Source organism: Tursiops truncatus, chromosome 7 (genome assembly GCF_011762595.2).
Source record: "Tursiops truncatus isolate mTurTru1 chromosome 7, mTurTru1.mat.Y, whole genome shotgun sequence".
Taxonomy (NCBI): Eukaryota; Metazoa; Chordata; class Mammalia; order Artiodactyla; family Delphinidae; genus Tursiops; species Tursiops truncatus.
In genome coordinates this window covers 43437329-43461645 of record NC_047040.1, presented here as the reverse complement: position 1 = coordinate 43461645, position 24317 = coordinate 43437329, and the positions used below count along the sequence as shown (strand labels likewise).

Sequence of the window (24317 nt, the reverse complement as noted above, 5' to 3'; positions counted from 1 at the left end):
TAGGATAAGAGCAGGTGAAAGCAGAGTTTGAAGAAAATCAGCTGAACTGGCAATCGGTATAGGAAAGATTTTAGTTCAGTGAAATCATTCTGTGCACACCCCCTCTAATCTACACATGCATATGTACATATGCACACTCACGCACACATGCACACACAGGAACACAATTATAGCCACCTAGGTTTCAGTATTTCCTTGTTGTTTCTACTATTCTCTTTCTAGCCATCTATCTTAGATTTTTCTGTGCTTACATTAGGAAAGATCTCTCAGGAGATTATTCATCTTTTCCTATTGGTGGTCTTACCCATTTAACTCCTGCCTCAGCCCCTTATGCTTCATCTCCTAATCCTTTTGAAGCCTTTATAATTCTCATTGCCATAAAATTCTAGCCTCCATTTCTAAGAATAATATTGCCAGCAGCCTATTTAACATCCCAGAATTTGCTACCACCTTATTAGATATGATAGAGCGAGAGAGCACAGGCTGAAGCCTGACTCAACATTAAGTGATGTCAGACAAAGGAGTCACCCTACAGGTGCTCACAATCTCACTGTCACATTCCTAAGGTCCATATGTCCTCTGGAGGGTTGTGGTGGGGAGAACAGCTCCAGAAAAGTCTGAGGAAACACAGCAGGTAAGTAGAAAGTAGGAAGAGAGGAAAGGAGTGGTGAGAAGTCATCCCATTTATCAGAACATTATTCAGCTCAAATCCTTTGATGATCATTCAGGCTGGGACTGAGAAAGGAGAAGAACAGTCAAGAGAAAAGAAGGAACAGAAAACTTCTTATAGCCAAAGAGTCTATTCCCATCTTGTTCTGAGGCTAGAGGGAACAAAGGGTCAAGGATGGTAGACCCAATTCTGAGGTTGCTGGGAGAGGGAATAGAGAGAGCTCAGTAGGTGTTGATGACTTTGAGGATCCAGTCTGTATAGTGAGAAACCTTGGTGTAGTGGCCAACATCACCTCTCCGAATATACCCTTCTGACCAGGATAAGATCCCTTGGAGCTGATACTGGCACAGAATTGGGGCAGCAGCTACTTCCTCTTAGAAAGAGGAAAGATGGGTCAGGAAGAGTAGCCAGAACAAAGATGACCTAGTACCAAGTCCCCATCTGAGGAGCCCAGAACAGAAAGATTTAGGTGATAAAGGTTGGAAGAAATATCTGGTGGCCATCTTGGGCCCATCCCATCACTCACCCTAGGCTACATCAGAGGAAGCCATGGAGAAATGAGAACACTCAGCTGTTTCCACCTTGACATCTAAGTTCATTCATGATTGGAAGGAGGACACATTCCTTCCTGGACCGCAATTACCTTGATCTCTTCTTGGATGTAGACAGGAAATTGGATTGGGTTGAGGGAGATATGTGGACCCAAAAAGAGTGTCCCAGAGCAAACTTAGGAGGGGCCAAGGGAAAAGAGTTACCTTACATGAGTGTGTGCTCTCCAGAGATGATCCTGCACAGAACATGTTCTCCGTGATTTTAAAAGGCATTTTTCCTATAGGGGAATCTTGGCAATATTCATTAGGGAAGCAAAAGACAGTCTGGTTTATCTCGACATCAGGTTTTACATCTGAGCACATGCACATACACGGGGTGGGGGGGAGGGGAGAGAGGGACTTTGTTTTCCTTTGATCCTTCACATATCCATCTCCCTTTCTTCTCTCCTTCCCTCCCTCTTACCTGTAATTGACCTCTCTATCATTCAATGAAAGAAAAAACCAAAATGAAAAGGAACCAGAGAAGAAGAAAAGAGACAAAATGAGAACACCAACATTTGGTTCCAGTGTTGTAAACTACATGCCTTGGGCTTGTAACCGTGCATGCTTTTACTTGTAAATGCATGTCTGTAAGTTTCTAATGAATGAGCCACATCCAGCATTACCAGCAGGGTGACCCTCCAACCCCTTCCTCACCCATACACCCCTTCACCCACATCTGAGGGGTAAATAAGTCAAGAATACTGGATTCTAGAGACCTCCAGCCATAAATAGTCATGTTACCCCTAGGTATATCTTATCACCAATTTGGGCCTCAATTTCCACACGAATAAAATTAGAAGTTAAGATATATAAGTTCTCAGGACCCTAACAGCTTTCTTGATCTATAGTAACAATCATCTGATAATCCTCACTGAGCAGACATTCAAGGAGCACTAAGTGTCTGTCTTGAGAGTCACTCACTGGAATTCTTCCATGACCAGCCCCAGACAAAGACTGTGCAATTGTTCAGTCTTCTGTCAGTCGTGGTACGGGGCAGAACCACCAGCTTCACCTGATCATTGAGCTTTAGGGGATCTGTCAGCTTGATGAGCATGATGCCATGCTCAGCAGAATCCCAGGTGAAACTTGGATGTTGGATAGCAAGCATGGGTCTTAGGTTCTTCATCTTGTTTTGGAAACTCCCTTTTAAAGTAGCAATCTCTATCTCAAGAAATCTAGAACAGGCCATGAAGGATTAGTAGAGGAAATAGATATTATTCTATTGTTCAACTTGCATCCTTTCTCGCCCTAACTTGCTTTGTGACTTTACACAAGTTCCTTCCTAAACTTGCCAAGACCCCCATCTCCTTGCCTGGCAAATGACAATTTCCACTGCTGTTCTATAATTCTTTGATCCGTACCACATTGCATAGAGTCTTTTCTTCCCTATTGGTTCATTCCCTGGTCCTCAGCTTCCCCAATCCCCTCCGTCTACATCATCCTACCCAGAAATCTAACTCATAACCACCTAGAACTATTTCCTTCCTCCTTCCAACCACTTCTTAGGCTTGAGAGTCCCCTGGGCAAGTATCCTCAGGGCTGAGCAATCCCAGTGACTAAGGGGGAACACCTCTCCCTCCAGGACCCCCATCACTCACAGTAAGAAGCAGTGCGCTGCAGTGAGAAGCCATTGTTTGGGGATCGGGGTCCCCAAACAAGCCTCATTTTCTGAGTTCAGGAAAACCAGAAAAGTTGATACAATTTTGCTGTTTGCCTGGCTGAATTGCCTGACTGATTTTGCTTGCTCTGGTGTTGGTGTTACGGTTGTTGCTGTTACTGCTGTCAGATGGGGAAGGAAGGCAGAATCTTAGAGATGGGCAGACGTTCCAGAGCATGGAACGTTTTATGTTTTATGTGGAAGTGCTGAGATGTTTTATGTGGAAGATGTTTTATGTGGAAGTGCTTTGAAATGGTCAATGTGTTTTTGGTATTTAAAGTACTATTAAACTATTTTAGAATCCTTTTGTTAATTTCTCCTTGGACTTCCCTCTGTATTTGTGTCCTCCTTCTTACTCACTCCTCCTCTCCCTTCCTTTCTTCCTTTTGATTCTTCCTTCTTTTCTTCAAGCTTCCTTCCCAGCTATACAGCAAAATCACATTTTTTGCCAATATCCACCATCTATTTGTGTAAAGTTTCATCTTGGTCTGAATCTTCTCTTGTGCTGGTGGAGCCAGGGGAAAAATCAGTGGACTCTAGTTATCTCTGAATGTGCTAGGAAACTACCAATCCCTGGGGTCCTGAATTCTTATCTTTCTGATGATCTCTTCACCCCTGTTATCTAGAGGTGAAGAGATCCTACACTTTCTTCCAATATGACCTTTTCAAAATTTTAAGCCAAAATCGGAACCTGCACTCACCAGTCACTGTCAGAGTAGTGAGGAGGCTGTTCATGTCTGCTGTCTCCACACCCTCTTCCAGCGAGAAGACCTGGGAAGGGAGTGAACTACCAACCAGCCTGATGCTCTGGAAGCTTTGCAAGGGGAGAAATTACAAAAAGGGGTGGGGAGGTTCAAGGGAGCAAGTGGCTCTGAACTAAGGGAGGATGACATCAGAGGGAGGAAAGACAGTCCCTATCTCTCTAGAGGGTCTGCCTTCCCACTGCAGTCTGGGAAATTTATCCAGGGTGAGATGCCTGACCCCCAGGGGGATGTACTATAAACCAAGAACTTTGTTCTCCTTTATTAGCAAAGAGAAATCTCAACTGGCCAATCCTGCCTGCCCTAGTCTACTGTCTCTAGTAATACTTCAGACCCCTTGTTCCCTTAGGTTTACTCACCTGTCCTCACTCAGTGTGGCTGATCTCTACCTCTCTGTGTGACATTTACCAGCCTTCAGCTTAAAAATAAACTCCCTCTTCTATGAGGTACAGACCCCCTCACCTAACACACTGAGCCCTCCCCCATGTCACACTGACCCTTATCATGTGAGGATCCTTGCCCTCATGTCACACTGGCTCTACCCCCATGCCATCCTCTCCTTATGTCACACTGTCCCCATCCCATGTCATCTTTCTCTATCCCCAAGATACCACTGACCTCTCCCTGAATATCTGCAGAGCCAGTCAGAGACAGACAGGGTGTGCTTAGCACAGACCTCCCTTGGAATGAAGTCAAAGGGATACAGAGTAGAATGTACCAGTCAGCATTTGCTACACAGCAAATTTCCTCAAAACTTAGTGGCTTAAAACAGCAGTCAATTATTTGCTCACAATTCTTTGGGTTGCCAATTTGGGATGGACTCAGCTGCGCAGCTCTTCTGCCCTCAGCAGGGCTTAGTCATGCATCTGTGATCAGCTGACACTCAATGGTCCCATGAACACACCTGGTGGTTGGCTGGTTGTTGGCTGGAGCGATGGGTGTAACTGGGCCACATGTCTATCATCATCCAACAGACTAGCCCAAGATCATTTATATGATGGTAGCTGACAGTGTTCCCAACATCAGCAAAATGCTAAGTCCCAATGCCCAGCACTTTTTAAGCCTCTGCATATGTCATATTTGCTAATGTCCATTGACCAAATCAAGTTGCATGGCCAACCCAGATTCACAGGGCCACTTATCCCACTCTAGTCCCTGTGTATCCTAACTTCTTTTTAAAAATTGGCTGTAATCTTTGGCTTTTATCCCTCTTAGTCTGGCCTCCCCCGTCACACCTGAGCATCTCCCATCAGTACCCCACAGGCACCTATTTCTGCCCTGATCTGAATACCTTCTCCTAGGCTCCTTGTCAAAAGCCCCTTGACTTCCTTCCTCAAAGGTCATCTATGCATGCCCTGCCTAATGAGCAAGGACTGGCTCCTCCCCCTATCATTTGGTTAAACAGTGGCCCTGACTCTTTTTAATGTATTCCTCTGATTGGCTGTGAGTCCTTGGCTATTCTTTCTGAGTTCATAGCCACAAGAAAGTCTTCCCATTCATCCTTTGATCTGGCTACAACCCTAACTACCCTGAGGAAGACTCTGCTTCTCTGCTCTCCATTGTGCTAATCCCTGTCTGGTACCCACTGAGCTCCACTTGTTCAGACTGGATTTTAAGAGCCCCTTCGATTCCAATTTGAGTCTACTCCTCCAATCCCCAAACTGTTTCCTGGAGCATTATTTTTCTCTCTTCTCTACTATGAACTTTCTACTCTAGGCCAGCCAGTTTCTTTAGTATTCTTCACTTTGACCATTACCATACATGTGCACTTTCATTCTTTGGCTCATTGTATAGACATATCTGGGGGCACCTACGCTACCCACTCCTTGTCAGGGAGTCTGTCCCTGCCCACAACCCTTGCTGAGTGGCTCAAGATTAGATGTCAAAAGGCCAGAAACTGGATCCTTAGAGATCCCCTTGGATCAATGTAGCTCTACCTCGGTGCCCAACCCTAGTTCTGCCTAATCTTGGTCTGACACTTCCACGCTCACAGCTCATCCTGTCAGACCCTCACATACTTCTGGATGGTCTCAAACTTAAGAAGCTCCATTTACCTGGTTCATAACCTTGACTTCCTTAAGGATAGGATTTATATCTGATTCAGCTCTGTGTCTCCAGATCCTAGCATAATGCCTGGCCCCACACAGATTTTACACACACACACACACACACACACACACACACACACCTTTTTTAGATGAATGAGTGAATACCATCTGCTTATCTCTTGACTTAAAACTCTCAACAATCTGCAACACTGACCTGACTGACTCCAGGGAATCTAAGCTCCCTGGCTTGACTTAGGCCACTTCCCTGTGACTTATAGTGGGAATGGCATTCCCAGATCATGGTCTTCGATCATACCAAGGGTGAGGTACTGGATATCATTGACATGAGATGTAATCTTTTTTTCTTTTAACAGCTTAATTGAAGCGTAATGACATACAATAACTATACATATTTCAAGTGTACAATTTGGTAAATTAATGAGCATATTCCCAAAAGACTCCTTATGTCCCTTTGTAATACCCTCTTCTTTCCCTCTCACCCACCACCTTGGCAACTACTAATCTGCTTTCTGTCACTGTAGGTTAATTTACATTTTCTAGAATTTTAGATAAATAAATCATACAGTATGTTCTCTTTTTTAATCTGGCCACTTTCACTCAGCATAATTTATTTGAGATTCATACATGTTGCTGTATGACTCTAGAGTTCATTTATTTTCACTGCTGAGTAACATTCTGTTGTATCTGTATACCAAATTTGTTTATTTATTTACCCACTAATGGACATTTGGGTTGTTTCCAGTTTTGGGCTGCTACAAATAAAACTTCTATGAAATCACTATATACATGGGTCTTTATGTAGACATATGTTTCCTTTTCTCTTGGGTAGATAACTAAAGGTGAAATGGCTGGATTATATATAGTAGGTAATGGTTTAATTTTGAAAGAAATGGTCACATTATTTTCCAAAGTATTTTACATTCTCACCAGAAGTGTATGAGAGTTCCAGTTCCTCTATATCTTCACAAACACTTGATGCACTCAATCTTTAAAAATTTTTTTAAAAATTGATATAATTGGTAAACAACATTGTATTAGTTTTAAGTGTACAGTGTGCTGAGTCTTTTAATTTCAGCTATCCTCAAAACTGTGAAATAGTGTTTTAAATTTTGGTTTTAACTTGCATTTCCCTAGTGACTAATGATGTTAAACATCTTTTCATGTGCTTGTCATTCATGTATACTCTTTGATAGTGCCTGTTCAAATCCATTTAAAAATTGGATTTTTCCTTATAATTGAGATGTGAAGGTTTCAAAAAATATCTTCTAGATGGGAGTCCTTTAATACTTCCAGAAGCTGGAGAAATGGACTCCTACAGGTCCATCCACATACCTCTTCCCTAGATCTGCTTCTCAATTTTCTACCCTTTCTCCTTCCAAACTCTGAAGCAAGCAGCCACACTATTCATCACTGATATGAGTCCCATATATTTTTTTTCAGGCTACTTTTCTTTCCACACAAAGTAGATGACTAGGTGTACCACAAATCTCTTCCTATTGGAAGAGTTTCCTTTCACTACTGTCTTCTAGGGCCATGTTTGAATGGGGTTATAGTGTAACAGTCCATTTCTGACTTTACCACATATGAAGCTGACCCATCTGTGTACCAAGCACAGGTTTTTTCTCTTCCAAGAGCTGGTCATAAGGGAATCTTCTTGCCTGCCCCCCGAAACAACCATATGTGTAAACTGAGGAAGGGGCAACAATGCCGTAGTGGTGGGTGACACAGGAATCTGAGCCATCTACTTAGGCAGCTTACTTGTCGTCTGGCCCTGCTCAGGACCAATCCTAGATATATCGCTTCTGTCTTACTGGACTTCTGCTGGGGCTCACATGACTGTGACTTAGTGGATCTGACAGAACACACCTTACGATTAATAGTTCTGGCTGCATGGTTACTGGATATTCCAAGATCAGGTACTCTGTCTCTACCAGGGCACAGCAGCACATTAGGGACTATTTTTTGAATGGTCGCTGCTGCAGATGGCATGACATTGTTCCAGAACTCTACAGTTTACATGGTGATTCTCTTATTAGGGCTTGCTGAAAGCGCCACAAAATTTCTTCTCCCACCACAGATACCTCTAATAGGTCTGCTAGGCAGTATGGCCCAAGTAGCAGTGCTCCTTGTGCCATAGCCTGAGACTTCTTCAGAGCTTTTCCTCTGGACCCCACTCAAAGCTGGCAGACTTCCATGTCACTCAGGAAATGGTTAAATGCAATATTTCCAAGGGTTGAATATGCTGACTCCAGAACCCCAAAAGCCCACTGGGTACTATGCTTCTTAGTGCTGGGACACCTGGCATGTCCCATTCCACTAGACAGTGAGGTGGAGAACCTCTGAATCTTCTTAGGATGTATCTTTTACCCTCTAGAGCACATGTTTCTTGCCAAGGCCTCTAACATTCTTGACACTGCTTAATCACCTGCTCTGATTAACCTGATGTAGTAGTTATCTGCTGCTCTCTTTGAAATTACATAGCAGCTTAAAACAGTAAATGTTTATTTTCTCACAGTTTTTGTAGGTCAGGAATTCAGGAGTCATATACCTGAGTGACCCTGGCTCAGCGTCTCCCACGAGGACAGGCAAGATGCTGTCCAAGGCTGCAGTCATCTGAAGGCTTGACTGGGCTAGAGGATCTGCTTTTATGATGGCTTAAATGGCTTTTGGCAGGAGGCCTCAGTTCCTTTCCACATGAACCTCTCTGTAGAGCTACTTCAGTGTCCTTATCACATGGTACCTGACTTCCCTAATAGCAAGTGACCCAAGAGAGAGCAAAGAATGAAGCTGTAATGTCTCAGAAGTCACACATCATCACTTCTGCACTACTCAATTTGTTAGAAGCAAGTCACTAAGTCCAATCCACACTCAAGGGGAGAGAAATTAAGCTCCACCTCTTGAAGGAAGAAATACCAAAGGATTTGTGGGCATACTTGAAAATCACCACACATGATATCACCAATATAGTGGATCACTGTGATGATATGCAGAATGTCCAGGCAGTCCAGGTTCTTTAGGGCTTAATCATGACCAAAGGCAAAAGAATTAACCCTGGTCAAGACTGTAAGTGTCTGTGTTATTCACACGCATCTGTTCCCTCTCCTTGATAGGAATGGAAATGAAGGCATCTGCTAATCAACACAAGGTACCTGAGGCCATACTAATGTGTTCCAGCAGAGATATTATTGATACATCTGGCATAGCAACTGCAATTAGGGCAACTATCTGGTTGAGTTTCGTATTCCCCAGGATCAGACATTTTTGTCAGGGCAAGACTGGTGAATTAAATGGGGATAAATGAGCATTATCACCCTACATTCTTCAGGTCTTAAAGGGTAGCACTAATCTCTGCCATTTCCCCCAGGATATGATATTATTTTTAATTTACTATCTTGGTAAGGGAGCAAATGTTTCAGATATTCCACTTGATCTTCCCCACTAATATAGCTTTTATCCCACAGTACAAGTGATCAGTGTGGAAGTTCTGCAAGTCACCAAATACATCTATTCCAATTACACACTGGGGAGTCAGAGAAATGACCTTTTCCTACCCTAGTTTTCTCCATAGCATTTATCACCATCTAACCTAACATATATCATACTTATTCGTTTTTATTGTCTATCTTCCCAATGGATATAATTTCTGCAAGGGCAGGCATTTTTGTCTTTTTTTAAACTTATTTCTTTCCTGTGCCTACATAGTGCCTAACATGTCACAGAAACTTTATAGTTCTAGCACATAGCAGGCGGTCAGTAAATATTTGCTGAGTGAAAGAATTAGTAGTGACCGACTCTCAATATAAGTTTATTTTTCTTATTCTTATAGTTGCCCCTAAGATTTTTCCATCTCTCCCAGCAAGAATGAATTCAAATGTGAAGTGGTCACTCTGGAGCAAATTAGGGAAGGCTTCCACAGGAGGATCAGAGATGACCCTTGGCCCTTCAAGTGTTCTGTGGGACAGTACATGTATTGGTAATGGGCTGAGAGGTAGAAGACAGGCCACCAAGGACACCAAGTTTCTCAGTACCTTCTATATCTCTCCTCTCCCAGTGTGAGTTGAAGTATACATATTTAATCTCCCATGTTTTCCAGTGGTAATTATTGTTGTTTTGAGCCTCTTAGAATGGAATTGCTTGTTTTTAAAGCACTGAATTATTCATAAAACATTGGGGCTTCCCTGGTGGCACAGTGGTTGAGAGTCCGCCGGCTGATGCAGGGGACACGGCTTCGTGCCCCAGTCTGGGAAGATCCCACATGCCGCGGAGCGGCTGGGCCCGTGAGCCATGGCCGCTGAGCCTGCGCGTCCGGAGCCTGTGCTCCGCAACGGGAGAGGCCACAACAGTGAGAGGCCCGCGTACCGCAAAAAAAAAACCCAAAAAAACATTGAAATACTTACAGACTTTTTTTTGACAAATTGGAAGATCTGGCTATTGCCATTTTTTCTGGTGCTTAGAAGTAGATACTCATTTCAGATGGGCATATGTTTTTCTATTTTATCACAGTCCTCACCACTCCTTATTGTCTCTTTCACACTAAGGCTAAGTGAGAGTTGCCATTCATCAGTGTATGAATAGGATCATTTTTCTTAAAGTAAAGAAGAAAGTGATATAGTTTTATATCCAAGTCCATATAAACACTGGGAAGAATGAAATGTAGACAGAGAGAAGTATACATTTCAGGAAAAATGGGAAGAATGTTTTTGGAAGGTAAGAGAGCACAAAGATCATTCCTAAGCATTTAATACATAATATGCAAACAAAATATGACTGGGAACATAGTGTGCAACTCAAGATATAGGGAGCCTGAATTTGCAATCCTTCCTAATCCAATAAAGAAGAATAAATAGTATATTCCACTTAATTTGCAAGGTACTTATTTCTCTTTAAAAGAAATTCTATAATTCACATTATTATGCAAAGCAATTTTAGTTTCTTTTCTTTCCATGTCTATATCCTCCCTCCAGGATATATACTGTCCCACTTCAACTCCCAAATTTTGCCCTTTGGGAATGGAAATAGAAGTCATTGCTAGTTCATATGCTTAATAACTGTTGCTTCCTTATTTACAAAAATAAAAGTTTTGCAATTCCAGTTCAGAAAAGAATTAAAATCTCATCTAAGGACCCTTATTTTCTTCAATTTTAATATGGGCAGAAAGGTAATTTTTTCTTGCAGTTGCTTTTTAAGTTGATGGCTTTAGGATCCAATAACTGCAATTATAACAGTAAAAGTAAAACTTCTCGTTAGTAATTTGAATTCTGGGATGTCCTTAGCTAGAAAATACACATGATGACTAGAAAAATGTAACACTATCAGGTAAAATTATCCAGATGTTTTTTTAAAGGCCAAACACAAATTCATCACAGTCTGGCATTGAGCTAAGCTTAAATGGTAGGTAGGTTATGGTGCACAGTTGTCAAACTCTTGTAAGGAAACAAGAGTGTTCTTATATTTATCTGAATATGTCTTTCTCCTTCTACCACCTTTTCCATCTTCATTCAAGCCAATTATAAAAATAAGGCAAGTTATTCAGCCCAATATTCATTGATAGCCAAGCAGTCAGCTTTTGGGTGTGAACCAGACTGGGGATGACTCACTGGAAGCCAAATGTTTGTATGGAAAGCTCCCCCTAAAATGGCACAAAAGCAAATATTTATAAACATGTTAAAAAAGTGTGGTGGAACTCTTGGGAGGAGGGGTTAAAATACTGCCACACATTCTTAATTATACCATTTTGATAAAACATTGCTTTGCTACCATGGAGGCTGGCCCAGGCCTTAAGTCTTTCAGAAACAGGGTTGCTATAATTGGTAGGGCTGTCCTGACTGACAGTACTTCTTATTTTGAAATATGACTCTATTTTGATAACTCAGACTACCCTGTATTTTGAATGCACTGAAAATTCATGTGCTACTTCTGAAAATGTTAAGGTTCCTATAGATAGGTCTCTCAATTGCAATCTATACAGAGGTCACAACAAAAGAGTAGTTAAAAATGGAAATCTGTTTCTTGCTGAGCAAGCATTTACCTCAAATGGTGTAAGCATATATTTAAATTCTGCACTGTGATGTTGACTATTGTTTTAAATGCCCTTCTTTATCCCTCAATCTAATTAAAAGTTGTTTTCATTCTGATAGATATTTTTGATACACATCAGGTTCCTGTTAGACTTACCAGGCCCTAGAGCCCATGACTCAGATGATTTGGGGACCATGGGAAGGAAGTCAGCTCTGTTAGAAGTTGTCTCTGAAGATAAGATGATGGTAATGGTGGAAGGTTGATGTTTTTCTATTTGGTCCTGATTGAAAGGGAACCAGGGGATCAGGAGGTAATCAGGCCAAGAGGCCAGCCCTCCTGCTAAACAAAACTGCCTGCCCTATTCCTATGACCCCTACTAGGCTTCCTAGGTTTGTTGGCATATTTTAAAAAGGACATTGAGTCAGCCAAGCACTGATGATTGAACTCATTGAACTAAGCAGCAGCACTTTAGAATTTTGTCTTGCATCTAAGAAACCAATAGCAGCCCCTTTCAATCATACCTGAGCTGTATATGCTAACGAGGTGACTCTTGGTAGGCCCCTAGATAGCTTCAGGATGAGGGCTGGTTGTGCAACCAACCTTATGATTGGAGAGATAGAACTTTTAAGCCCACCCCACTGACCTCCAAAGGAGAAAGAGAGGGGCTGGAGATTGACTTAATCACAAATGTTCAATGATTTAATCAATCATGCCCATGTATGGAACCTCCATTAAAAACCCCTAAATGATAAACTTCAGAGAGTTTCCTAATTGGTGAACACATCAAGGTGTTGGGAGGGTGGTATGCCCAGAGGGCTCTGTGCCACCCCTTCCCCCCACCACCTTATACTTTGTCCAGTGCACTCCTTCCAGTTGGCTGCTCCTGAGTTGCATCATTTGTAATAAACTGGTAATAGCAAGTAAACTATTTCGGAGTTCTGTGAGCTGTTCTATCAAATTATGGAACCTAAAGAGGCAGGTCATGGGAATACCCAATTTATAGCCTGTCGATCAGAAGTACAGGTGGCCTGGGACTTGAGATGGTTGTCTGAAGTGGGGGCAGTCTTGTAGGAATGAGTCCTTAACCTATGGGGTCTGCACTAACTGGTAGCTAGTGTCAGAACTGAATTGTGGAACACCTAGTTGGTGTCTGGAGAGTTTGAAAATTGGTTGGTGTGAGGAAAAACCCCACATATTTGGTGTCAGAAGTCTTGTCAGTAAAAAAAATAGCTCACCAGGCTTTTATGATTTCCATATGCTAGAATATGAATCGGGTTTGCCAAATCCATATGAAAAAACATACATGTAGGCTCTAGTCTACTGGGTAGATTGGACAAGACTCAGCTGACTCACAGATAACATGGAAATAGATCAAACAAATAGCATGTGTTTGAAAGGAACACTTTAGTTAGACAAGGAGCGGGGATTTTTTGACAATCGTTTTGAATGTGAGTCAGAGTGTAGGTTTGCGTGGGTGAGTGTATATACATCTGTGGGTGTCAGAAAGAGACAGCCAGAGATAGATGGCTGCAGTTCCTTAGCTAGTAAAATGACTATAATAGTAAGATAAATTTAAAGGCATAGAGATTCATAGAGCCCTTTAAAATAGTTTTAGACACATGATGTCTACAGACAGGCTTATTTAAAATACCAATTGCTTCCCATAAAGACTCTAAATAACCCCCTCCTTACACAATACCAGGCAATTTTCATTTACCACTTACTTGAAATTTGGTAATTATCACAAGTGAAACCCTATCTTACATTCCTGTGAGTCAAAACTTTTTAAAAATGGGAAAATTGAGATACTTTGGCTGCACTTCTTATCTAAAAAGTGACCTTCAGCTGTTCATAGACCAAGAAATGACAGCAAATAACTTGCCACAGAAAAAGGAGCTAAATGGGTAATAGGATAAGAAGAATTTTATTTACAGCTATAACAAGATAATTTCTGATATACTTATCTACATGCAGTAAATAGGCAATACAAAGATGTAAAAAGATAGGGAATTGGCAATGTAATTGCTTGCCTTGTTTTACCTGGGAGAATAATGATGATGGTGAAGTGAAGTCTATGCACAGAGATTTTACTTAACAAGAAATTCACAGATTTTCACTGTTTTGGGCAATTCCATGATTGCATCTCTAGACCCTGGCAAGTGTGAATTCATGGGCAAGTCCAGAGCCCACAAAAGGTACTAAGAATATCATTTGAAACTAAATGAAATAATCCCAGAATGACAGAGATGATGGATCAGTAGGCACAGGGTAGGTAGTCATTCAATACGCAACTCCCATATTTGAGCCTCTATGATGTGCCTCCCTGCTGTGCTTGCTTCTAGAATTACAACCTGCATCTGCCAGTCAAGGAACTTAGCCCTTGAATTATAGTTAAGGAAGCTGATAAGCACTGTTTTTGCCAGGTCAATGGAGGAAACAATTCTTTTTTTAAAAATAAATTTATTTATTTATTTGTTTTTAGTTTTGGCTGTATTGGGTCTTTGTTGCTGCACGCAGGCTCTCTCTAGTTGCGGTGAGCGGGGCTACCCTTCATTGTGGTGCGCGGGCTTCTCATTGTCACGGCTTCTCTTGTTGCAGAGCGCAGGCTCTAGGTGCGCGGGCTTCAGTAGTTGTGGCACATGGGCTCTAGAGCGCAGGCTCACTAGTTGTGGTGCACGGGCTTAGTTGCTCCGGCATGTGGGATCTTCCCGGGCCAGGGATCGAACCTGTGTCCCCTGCATTGGCAGGCAGATTCTTAACCACTGTACCACCAGGGAAGCCCCGGAAACAATTATTAATTCTTCATTCACCAACAGTGATTTTTTTTTTTCCAAAATAGAAATACCTTTTTCTAATTATAAAAATAATAGGGACTTCCTATTATTCGAACTATGGGTTCGATCCCTGGTCCGGGAAGGTCCCACGTGCCATGGAGCAACTAAGCCTCCCGTGAGCCACAACTACTGAGCCTGTGCTCTAGAACCCGCAAGTCATAACCACTGAGCCCACGTGCCACAACTACTGAAGCTTGCGCGCCTAGAGCCCATGCTCCACAAGAGAAGCCACCGCAGTGAGAAGCACACGTGCCTCAGTAAAGAGTAGCTCCCGCTCGCCGCAACTAGAGAAAGCCCACGTGCAGCAACAAAGACCCAACACAGCCAAAAATAAATAATAAATAAAAATAAATAAATTTAAAAATATATTTTAAAAAATACACGCTCATTATAAAAAATTCAGATACAAGAGAAAAGCATCATTCAATGAGTTAAGGAGAATTCATTTAAAGCCATTAGATACAGAAGGAGTATAAAGGGTCTGTGCTTCATCTCACATTCCCTTTTTGTAAACTAACTTCTCCACTCCTTGCCATACATTGCTTTTCATGATTAACTGGTGGACAGTAAGTGATACAATGTACTTGCCTAGCAGAGCAATATGTCCATATACCATTATTGGTTCTCACATACTGTAAGCATAATATACATTTTTTTCATAAGTTACTTTAGGCCTGGAAATATCCAAAACTATATCTGCCTCTTATTCACATTAATATCACTCCTGCACTCACAAGAAGGGAGCTCTCACCTGTCTCTCCTCTAAAGTCCTGATTCTTTACCTTTATAGCTAGGAAGTCAAATCCCATGTAACCAGTCTGAGAATGATTAGTGGTGGCTTTGAGCCTCCACGACGTTTGGAATTTTTGATGTGGAGGATGAACAAGATACATAGAATGTGTGAGCCTTGTGTAAGTCAGGACAAGATAGGCTAATGTTGCAGTTACCCAATTAATCTGAAATCCCAGTGGCTTAACACAAGAAAGGTTTAATTCTTGCTCTTGCTACATACCCATTACAGATGGGGAGGCCATCTTATTCAAGGACCATGTTGATGGAGTTTCTGCCATCCTGTGGCTACAACAGCTCCTTGGTCACTGCAGCAGGGATAGAGAGAGAGGAGAATCTCAGATGGGTTTTTCACTACCTCTGCCCAGAAGGACCACCTGCGGCTTCTGCTCACATTTCATTGGCCACAGCTAATCACATGGTCTTCCTAACTTCAAAGCTGAGGAATTTGGGGAACAGACGGAAGGATTAGTTAAAGCTGTCCCTCCCTTAAACCTAAGTATGCTTTTTTTTTTTTTTTTTTGGGTACGTGGGCCTCCCACTGCTGTGGTCTCTCCCGTTGCGGAGCACAGGCTCAGCGGCCATGGCTCACGGGCCCAGCCGCTCCGTGGCATGTGGGATCCCCCCGGACCAGGGCACGAACCCATGTCCCCTGCATCGGCAGGTGGACTCTCAACCACTGCGCCACCAGGGAAGCCCCTAAGTATGCATCTTTGACACAGGCTGACATCATCCAAAATCAGATAAGTGATATTATTTACTTATGTCAATTTTTTACTCCTTTGACATGAATATTTGAGTGTGAAAAGAATGTAAAGAAGAATATAGTATACCTTACACATAAACAGTTTTTTATACATAAGATAATTACTGTATATATAATAGATTTTTATTTTCCATAACAGGTATTCGAGAAGGAGGAAGATGATTAACCACTAGTTCCAATTTGGGTTGACTAAAAGCAGCAACAGGCTTGGATTTGTCAGGGTAGACTAATTTCTGTAACAATTAGTTATCGCTGGTCTTTGGAATTCTGGGTACTTTTTTTCTTTTGTATACTTGAATTTTATAGTTTTTCTATAATCTCACTGGTTAAGACAATACAATTTATTAATTGCTTATGTGACAGTTCTGTGTACATATTTGATGAGTGGCCTTCCACAAGGCGATTCAGGGAACTGGGCTCCTCCTTCCTGAGACTGACGTCTTCCAGGGTTTTAGAGTCCTCTGCAGGTTCCCCTGCCTCAGACAGACAAAGGAAGAGAACAGCTGGGAGGATCAGGGGCCAGGCTTGGAAACAGCATGTATCATTTCCACCCATATTCTGTTGGCTGGAACTCATGATCACACTTCCCCGAAAGGGTTCCTGGGAAATGTAGTCCAGCTGTGTGCACAGGAGGAAAAGAAAACAGGTTTGGTGACTGTCTCTACTACCACAATGTCCCTAACATGAGCTAAGTAAATAAGTAAATAAAAGAGGAATCTAAACAGAGTTGGATATGTCTGAGGAAAAGAGCATTATTTCTATTACCTTGTTCTTATTTCCTTCATTTATACTTATATATTGCTCCTGTGCAAGTTCTTCCTTTTATTTTCTTTTAAAATGAGATTCTAAGAATACCCCACTTTGGGCTTCCCTGGTGGCGCAGTGGTTGAGAGTCCGCCTGCCGATGCAGGGGACACGGGTTTGTGCCCCGGTCCGGGAAGATCCCACATGCCGCAGAGCGGCTGGGCCCGTGAGCCACGGCCGCTGAGCCTGCACGTCAGGAGCCTGTGCTCCGCAACGGGAGAGGCCACAACGGTGAGAGGCCCGTGTACTGCAAAAAAAAAAAAAAAAAAAAAAGAATACCCCACTTTCTTGAGAGTATACAGAAATGAACATGATGCCACTCATCTGGTTGGAATGTAAATTGAAAGAACTTTACTGAAGGGAAATTTGTCTATATGAATCAAAAATCAAAAATAGCCAACAATTCTACTTTTAGAATTTTATCCTAAGGAAATAAACAGGTAATATAAACAGATGCATGTACAAGTATATTTATCATTGTATTGCTAATAATGGGGAAACACTTTCGTGAGATACACGTCCAGCAACTGAAGGTAAATTAATAATGTTACTTCTAGGGCTTCCCTGGTGACACAGTGGTTAAGAATCCGCCTGCTAATGCAGGGGACACGAGTTCGATCCCTGGTCCGGGAAGATCCCACATGCCGTGGAGCAACTAAGCCCGTGAGCCACAACTACTGAGCCTGTGCTCTAGAGCCCGTGAGCCACAACCACTGAGCCTGTGTGCCTAGAGCCCGTGCTCTGCAACAAGAGAAGCCACGGCAATGATAAGCCTGCGCACTGCGGTGAAGAGTAGCCCCCTACAACTAGAGAAAGCACATGCGCGGCAACGAAGACCCAACGCAGCCAAAAATAATAATAATAATAATAATGTTACTTCTAATAAAATATCATATGGTCGTGAACAATGCCATGGATGTCTATTCAGTAATGCTGAACAATGTTCCTTATACATTAAGTAAAAACATCAGTTTACAAATCTCTATGTCTGGAATATTCCCATTTTTATTTTAAGAAAGATTATATACATAATATATATCAAATCAAAATGGGAATATTCTAGACATGGAAGGTTTGTAAACTGATATTTCACATACACTTTTTTTTTTTTTGTGGTACGCGGGCCTCTTACTGTTGTGGCCTCTCCCGTTGCGGAGCACAGGCTCTGGACGCGCAGGCACAGTGGCCATGGCTCACGGGCCCAGCCACTCTGCGGCATGTGGGATCTTCCCGGACCGGGGCACGAACCCGTGTCCCCTGCACCGGCAGGCAGACTCTCAACCACTGCACCACCTGGGAAGCCCTACATATACTATTTTTTATTTACCTGTGTTTTAAAATTTTTCTATGTAAACAAGTGATATTTTTCTAAAAAAAGAAATTTATTTTTTTATTTTAAAGCAAAAAACGTAAACCCCTAATGTTCAAAGCAAAAACACAGAGTTTTAATCCATAGGCATCTCAAAGAAAAAACAAAACAAAATACCACCTGGCTACCCACACTGGCTCTGTCTTCCAGACAGCCCCCTTGCCTGAGCACCTGAAGGAGCCCCAGACATCATGGTGGGGGTGGTGGGGAGGTGGGGGGACCCAAGTTCCCGGTAGGCCCTCGTCTCAGCGCCTGGCTTAAGCTAACTGTGGAGTCCATACATAGCTGCTGCTCTTCATTCCTCACCTCCCTCACCCTGACAATGGTCTGCTTTCTTTCCTCTGAGTAGGAAACCTGCAGAGGCAGCTGGCTTGTGATATTTTGTGTAGGCATGTGAGTTATATGCAAAGATACGAAGAATCGTTTCTCAAATGGCACAAGTCAAGAATATTTGTCTCCAGTTTGTTACACCTAAAAGAGAGCACATGCTTCTGATATTTCTCTTACTTAATTCATTTCAGAATAAGTCAAGCTGCTGTCAGAAGAGGTTCAGCTTTTCAAGTTCATAGTCATTTTTGGAGTTATCCATGCATGCATGCTTACAAAAGTTAAATTATTTTCAAAGAAATTCCACCACAATTGAATTCAAAGTAAGTGAAGAGCCAGAACATGATAATTTTATCCAAGAATCAACATCCTTTACAGTTCAAATAATGTAATATGGATTTATAACAGCCCAATGATGAAAACATTTTTAATTGCTTTCAGTATTAAGAATAGTGATTTTATGACCTGTAGACTTCACTCAGCAAAATCATATATCTCTGTCACTTACACAAACAAACACACATCCCAAATTTGATTAATATCTGTTAAAATTATAGCAGCTATATTCATTTAAAAATTAATTCAAAGTAGTATACTTTTAAAAAAGATAACACCTACACTCAAAAATCAAAGCCAGTCTTGCTTTTCTATTAAAGACCAACTTTTATTCAATCAGTATACTCTCTTCCAAAAATTATGAAACTCAGAAAAAAAAAGCAGAACACACCAAGATGTCACTTCGTTTGCTGAATTATAATTATAATTAGCCTATACTAGCCTAGGCTGTTTTTTGGTTTTCGGAAGCAGGTTGAAAAAGAGGAAATACTGATAATTGTATGTAACTCATTCTGATTTTACTGCTTAGCAGTGAGTTAAGAAATCTCTTTCCTAACAGAGAAGGATAAGATGTTAATTATCATAATCACTCAGGATTTTAATAGGAGGTAGAAGGGAATTATTCCCTGAGGGGTAAGGAAATAAAGTGTCAGTGCTGAGGTGAAAAGGCCGGGAAACAGACTAGTGGCAGGACCCTTTGCCTCCTTCATGATTTTCTGCAAGACTCTAGCTAGTATTGCCATAAGTAACTTCCTTTCTAAGGTATAGCTTTTGCTACCACAAAGGACAACAGGATCAACATAAAAGGTGTGTTCTGGGGGAGGCCTTGCGCTTATACCTCAATGTTACTGCTCTGGAGGATCTTGTCTGTCTCCCCTTATTGGCTACTCCCTTTGAGCACCAGCTGTAAATGCTGATCATTCGCTCCTGACTCACCATTCCCAGCATCTCACTTCCTCAGCTGGACCATCATTAAAAAGACCTTGGTCAGTCTGGATAGTCCCTCCTCACTCTGGGTCCCTGACTGGCTGCCAATGGGCATGGCGATTTTCCACTGCTGAGCTCAGACAATGTGTGAGGAGGGTCTACTGTACTGGGCAGAAAGAATACTAAGCAGCTCACTGATTTCACCTGAGAGCTCTCCTGGAATGTTGTTGGGACCAGTTGAAGGGACTAGTGCAATTATAAAGGTAAGTAAGTGTACAGCTTGTTCTCTGATAACCAGAGATGGGATAGTAAGAAATAAAAGAGTAAAATTTGGCAACTCAAGCTTATTGTCTTGAATCTCTTTGAAAAGAAGCTGCATAATGCTTTCTTATGATCCCCACTCATTTTCCTACTCACCCATATCAGTCATCCTCCCTTCCATACAACACTTAGCTTTTTGCTTACTACCCTGTTTCTCCCACCTACCAATCAGTGAACCCATTTACATGCCCTTGAACCCTTTTACTGTTACATCATGCATCAGGGTATTCTGTGGAATATCTTTCTGTATGTGTAGGCATTTGTTTCCTTTCATCTCTAGAACATGATTTTCTTTAGTTGAACAGGTTCTTTGGTTAACATGTGTGGCTATATTGTTTCATGACATAATGTGTATGTGTGTGCACCTCTACTGAGCAGAAGGTTAAATCCTGATGATGGTTTAAATCAACCGTCTGTATATAAAAGTGCAAACTGTATGTTTGTAGGTATGTGCATACCAAGAGGTATAAGCTCATGTGTTTATCTGGGTATCTGTGTTTAGGTACCTGGGTTATGTTTATGTATGTTTAAGTTCACATCTGTATTCATCTGTATGTGTGCCTTAAGGCGCTGCCAATAGCTTCCTATAAAGTATGACCATCTGCCTCCAAATTTCCCTATCTAGCAGTTCTATCCTCCTGGGTTTTTAAAATTTTTATTTTTATTGTGGTAAAATACATGCAACATAAAATTTACCATTTTAACCAATTTTAAGTGTATAATTCAGTGGCATTAATTACATTCACAATGTTGGACAAACAATCACCACTATCTGTTTCCAAAATTTTTCATCACCCAAAATGAAACTCTGTATTCATTAAGCAGTAACTCCCTGTTCCCCTTCTCTCAACCCCTGGTACCCTCTAATCTACTTTCTATCTCTATGAATTTGCCTATTCTAGATATTTCATATAAGTGGAATCATATAATAATTGTCCTTCTTATGTCTGGCTTATTTCACTTAGCATAAGGTTTTCAAGGTTCATCCTTGTTGGAGCATATATCAGAACTTTATTCCTTTATGTGGCTGAATAATATTCCATTACATGTATATACCACATTTTATTTCTGTTCATTTGTAATGGACACTTGGGTTGTTTCTACCTTTTGGCTATTGTGAATAATTCTGAAATTAGCATTTGCATACGAGTATCTGTTCAAGTTCCTGTTTTTAATTCTTTTGGGTATATAACTATGAGTTGAATTTGCTAGGTCATATAGTAATTTTATGTTTAGCTTTCTGAAGAACCACCAAACTGTTTCCTCATTGGCTGCACCATTTTACATTACCATCAGTAATGGATGAGGGATCTAATTTCTCTACATCCTTGCCAACATTTGTTATTTTCCTCCTCTTCCTCCCCCTCCTCCTTACTCCCCACCGCCTCCCCCCACCTCCTTCTTCTTCTTCTTCGATAATAACCACGCTAACGGGCTTGAGGTGGTATCTCATTGTGATTTAGACTTGCATTTCTTTAATGATTAGTGATGTTGAGCATCTTTTTATGTGCCTATTGGCCATCTGTATATCTCTGGAGAAATGTCTATTCAAGTCCTTTGCCCAGTTTTTAATTGGGCTGTTTGTTTTTGAGTTAGAGGAATTCTTTATATATTCCGGATATTAATTCTTTATCATATATATGATTTGCAAATATATTCTCCCAGTCTTTAGGCTGACTTCTCACTTTCTTGATAATGTCCTTTGAGGCACAAAAGTTTTTAATTTTGATGAAATCCTATTTATCTATTTTTTCTTTTGTTGCTCATGTTTTTGGTGTCATATCTAAGAATCTATTGCCATATCCAAGGTCATGAAGATATTCTACTATGTTTTCTCGCAAGATATTTATGTTTTCAGCGCTTATATTTAGGTCACTGATTCACTTTGAGTTAATTTTTGTATATTGTGTGAGGTAGGGGTCCAACTTCATTCTTTTGCATGTGGAACTATCCCAGAACTATTTACTGAAGAGACTGCTCTTTTCCCATTAAATGGACTTGGCACCCTTGTCAAATACTGACTGTAGATGTATGGGTTTATTTCTGAACTATCAATCCTATTTGTTGATTTTTTTGTCTATCTTTATGCCAGAATCACACTGTTTTGATTACTGTGGGCTTGTAGTAAGTTTTGAGATCAGAAAATGTGGGTCTTTGTTCTTTTTAAAATTGTTTTGGTTCTTCAGGGCCCCTTGTAATTCTATATGAAATTTAAGACTGGCTTTTCCAGTTCTGCAAAAAGGGCCATTGGAGTTTTGATAGAGATTTTGTTGAATCTGTAGATTGCTTTGAGTATGACTGCCATCCTCACAACATTGAGTCTTGCCACCCATGAACATGGGATGTCTTTTCATTTATTTAGGTCTTTAATTTCTTTCAGCAATGTTTTGTAGTTTTCAGTGTATAAGTCTTTCACCTTTTCGGTTAATATTCCTAGGTACTTTTTTACCCTCTCCTTTTAATTGACTTGAAATCCTCCACCGCAATTACTAGACTATAACGTGCCCATAGTGCATAAAATAGTGCCTAGCACATAGAAGACATTGAGCAAATGCTAATTGAATAAAAGAATCTCTAAAATCATAGGCTCTTAGAACTTTGAGGAAACACTCATACCAATTCTATTCTTCTAAAGATGAGGTAACAATGTTCAGAGAAGATAACAATTCTGTTTGGATTGCACCAAACAGCAGTTAGCTAGTGGTAGAACCAGAAGTTCACATCTCCTAAGATTTTGCTGTGGATCAAAATGTAGTCATTATAAGGCAAGATTCTGTCTGCTGGAGTAAATAAATGAGTGTGTTTATAAACTTGGATGTTTGTCTTTGGGTATGGAGATTTTTTCAGTATCTGGTTTTGTATACATTTAAATGAACCTTAAGGCTCATTTAGGATTCAAACGAATCTTGGGATACACAGAGGATTGGTATACTTACAAAAGTAGCCAATATGTACACAAAGGTGTACGTATTTCAGCAAATTCAAATGGATAATTTAAATGGATTATCTGGAGATATGTATCTATGAGGGCATCATATATGGGAGTTCCCAGGAGTGTCATTTTGGAAATAAATTTAGCCCATTAGATCTTTCCTCACTGGCAGCAGATGACCCTCCACTAGGCTTTACCTCCTAAAGAACTAATTTCATTATAGAATTACTTCCATTAAGAGAAAGAGTGGAGAAAAGAGAAAAGAACTGTGTCCTTGTTTACAAACTGGGATATACCTTAATGTGCTTTTTTAAAAAAATAATTGCTTATTGGGTTCTTTTTTGCTCCCTCCTGAGGTAAGGGTCAATCAGCCTGGGACTGAGGTTTAGTGTTGCTTTATTTTGGCCCTTTTCATAGCTGGTTAGTCCCTCTGTCGTTCTCTTCCTTTTCCTGACATAGGCGTCTCCCAGGACCTCTCAAAGATGGTCAGTAATCATCAGTCTAGTAATTGTCTCTGAGTCAATGGTGGGAGATCAGCAACTCTCTGACTCTGGAATTTGGGAGCTGTATAGGAGAATTGCTAATTGCCTACCCAATATCCCCCTCACGTCCCTTACTTCCGCAATTTTGTTGTGGGCAATAATGTGCTTAGGAAAAACAAAACAAAACAAAAACCAAAAAAATACAGCACCCTACATTTCCCATTCTCCTTTCAGCTAGAGATTGTCATTAGCCCAGCTCTGGACAATCAGGCATAAGGAAAAATTTTTGCATGGGGCTTTCAGGAAAGATCTTTAAAATGGAGTTGATAGTTGACAAATGCCTTTTGCCCTTTGCACTCTGCCTCTTCCCAGCTGGCTTCTAGATGTATGATGAAGGTGTAGTAGCCCTCATAACTATGGCAACCATGAGGGAAAGGTTAAGATGCCACAGAGATATCAACACTGACATCACTGTGCTGCTCAACCAAGGCCCACTACCACCTACCTCTTGTTTCACACAAAAAAAAACCCTGTTTAGTTTAAACCACTGTTTTCTGGGTCTCTTAACCAGCAGCCCAATTTAATTCTTAATTGATAAAAGCTTACAAAGCTCAATGAGATAATCTGAGTCAGTGGACTCCTATGTATTTTGCTGGCAAATT

At 41.1% G+C, this 24317-nt stretch overlaps 1 protein-coding gene across 3 annotated transcripts in view; it reads right to left on the bottom strand.

Moving 5' to 3' along the window:
• Nucleotides 1-24317, bottom strand: part of NEMP2 (nuclear envelope integral membrane protein 2) — a 400823-nt gene that overhangs the window by 247016 nt on the left and 129490 nt on the right. For 2 of the 3 annotated variants that reach the window (XM_073807478.1, XM_073807479.1), the window contains exon 3: nt 15615-15699. The exons of the other annotated variant lie outside the window; for it this stretch is intronic. The gene's annotated coding sequence lies outside the window, so the exon portion shown is untranslated. The remainder of the gene's footprint in view (nt 1-15614; nt 15700-24317) is intronic. 3 annotated transcript variants of the gene reach the window in all.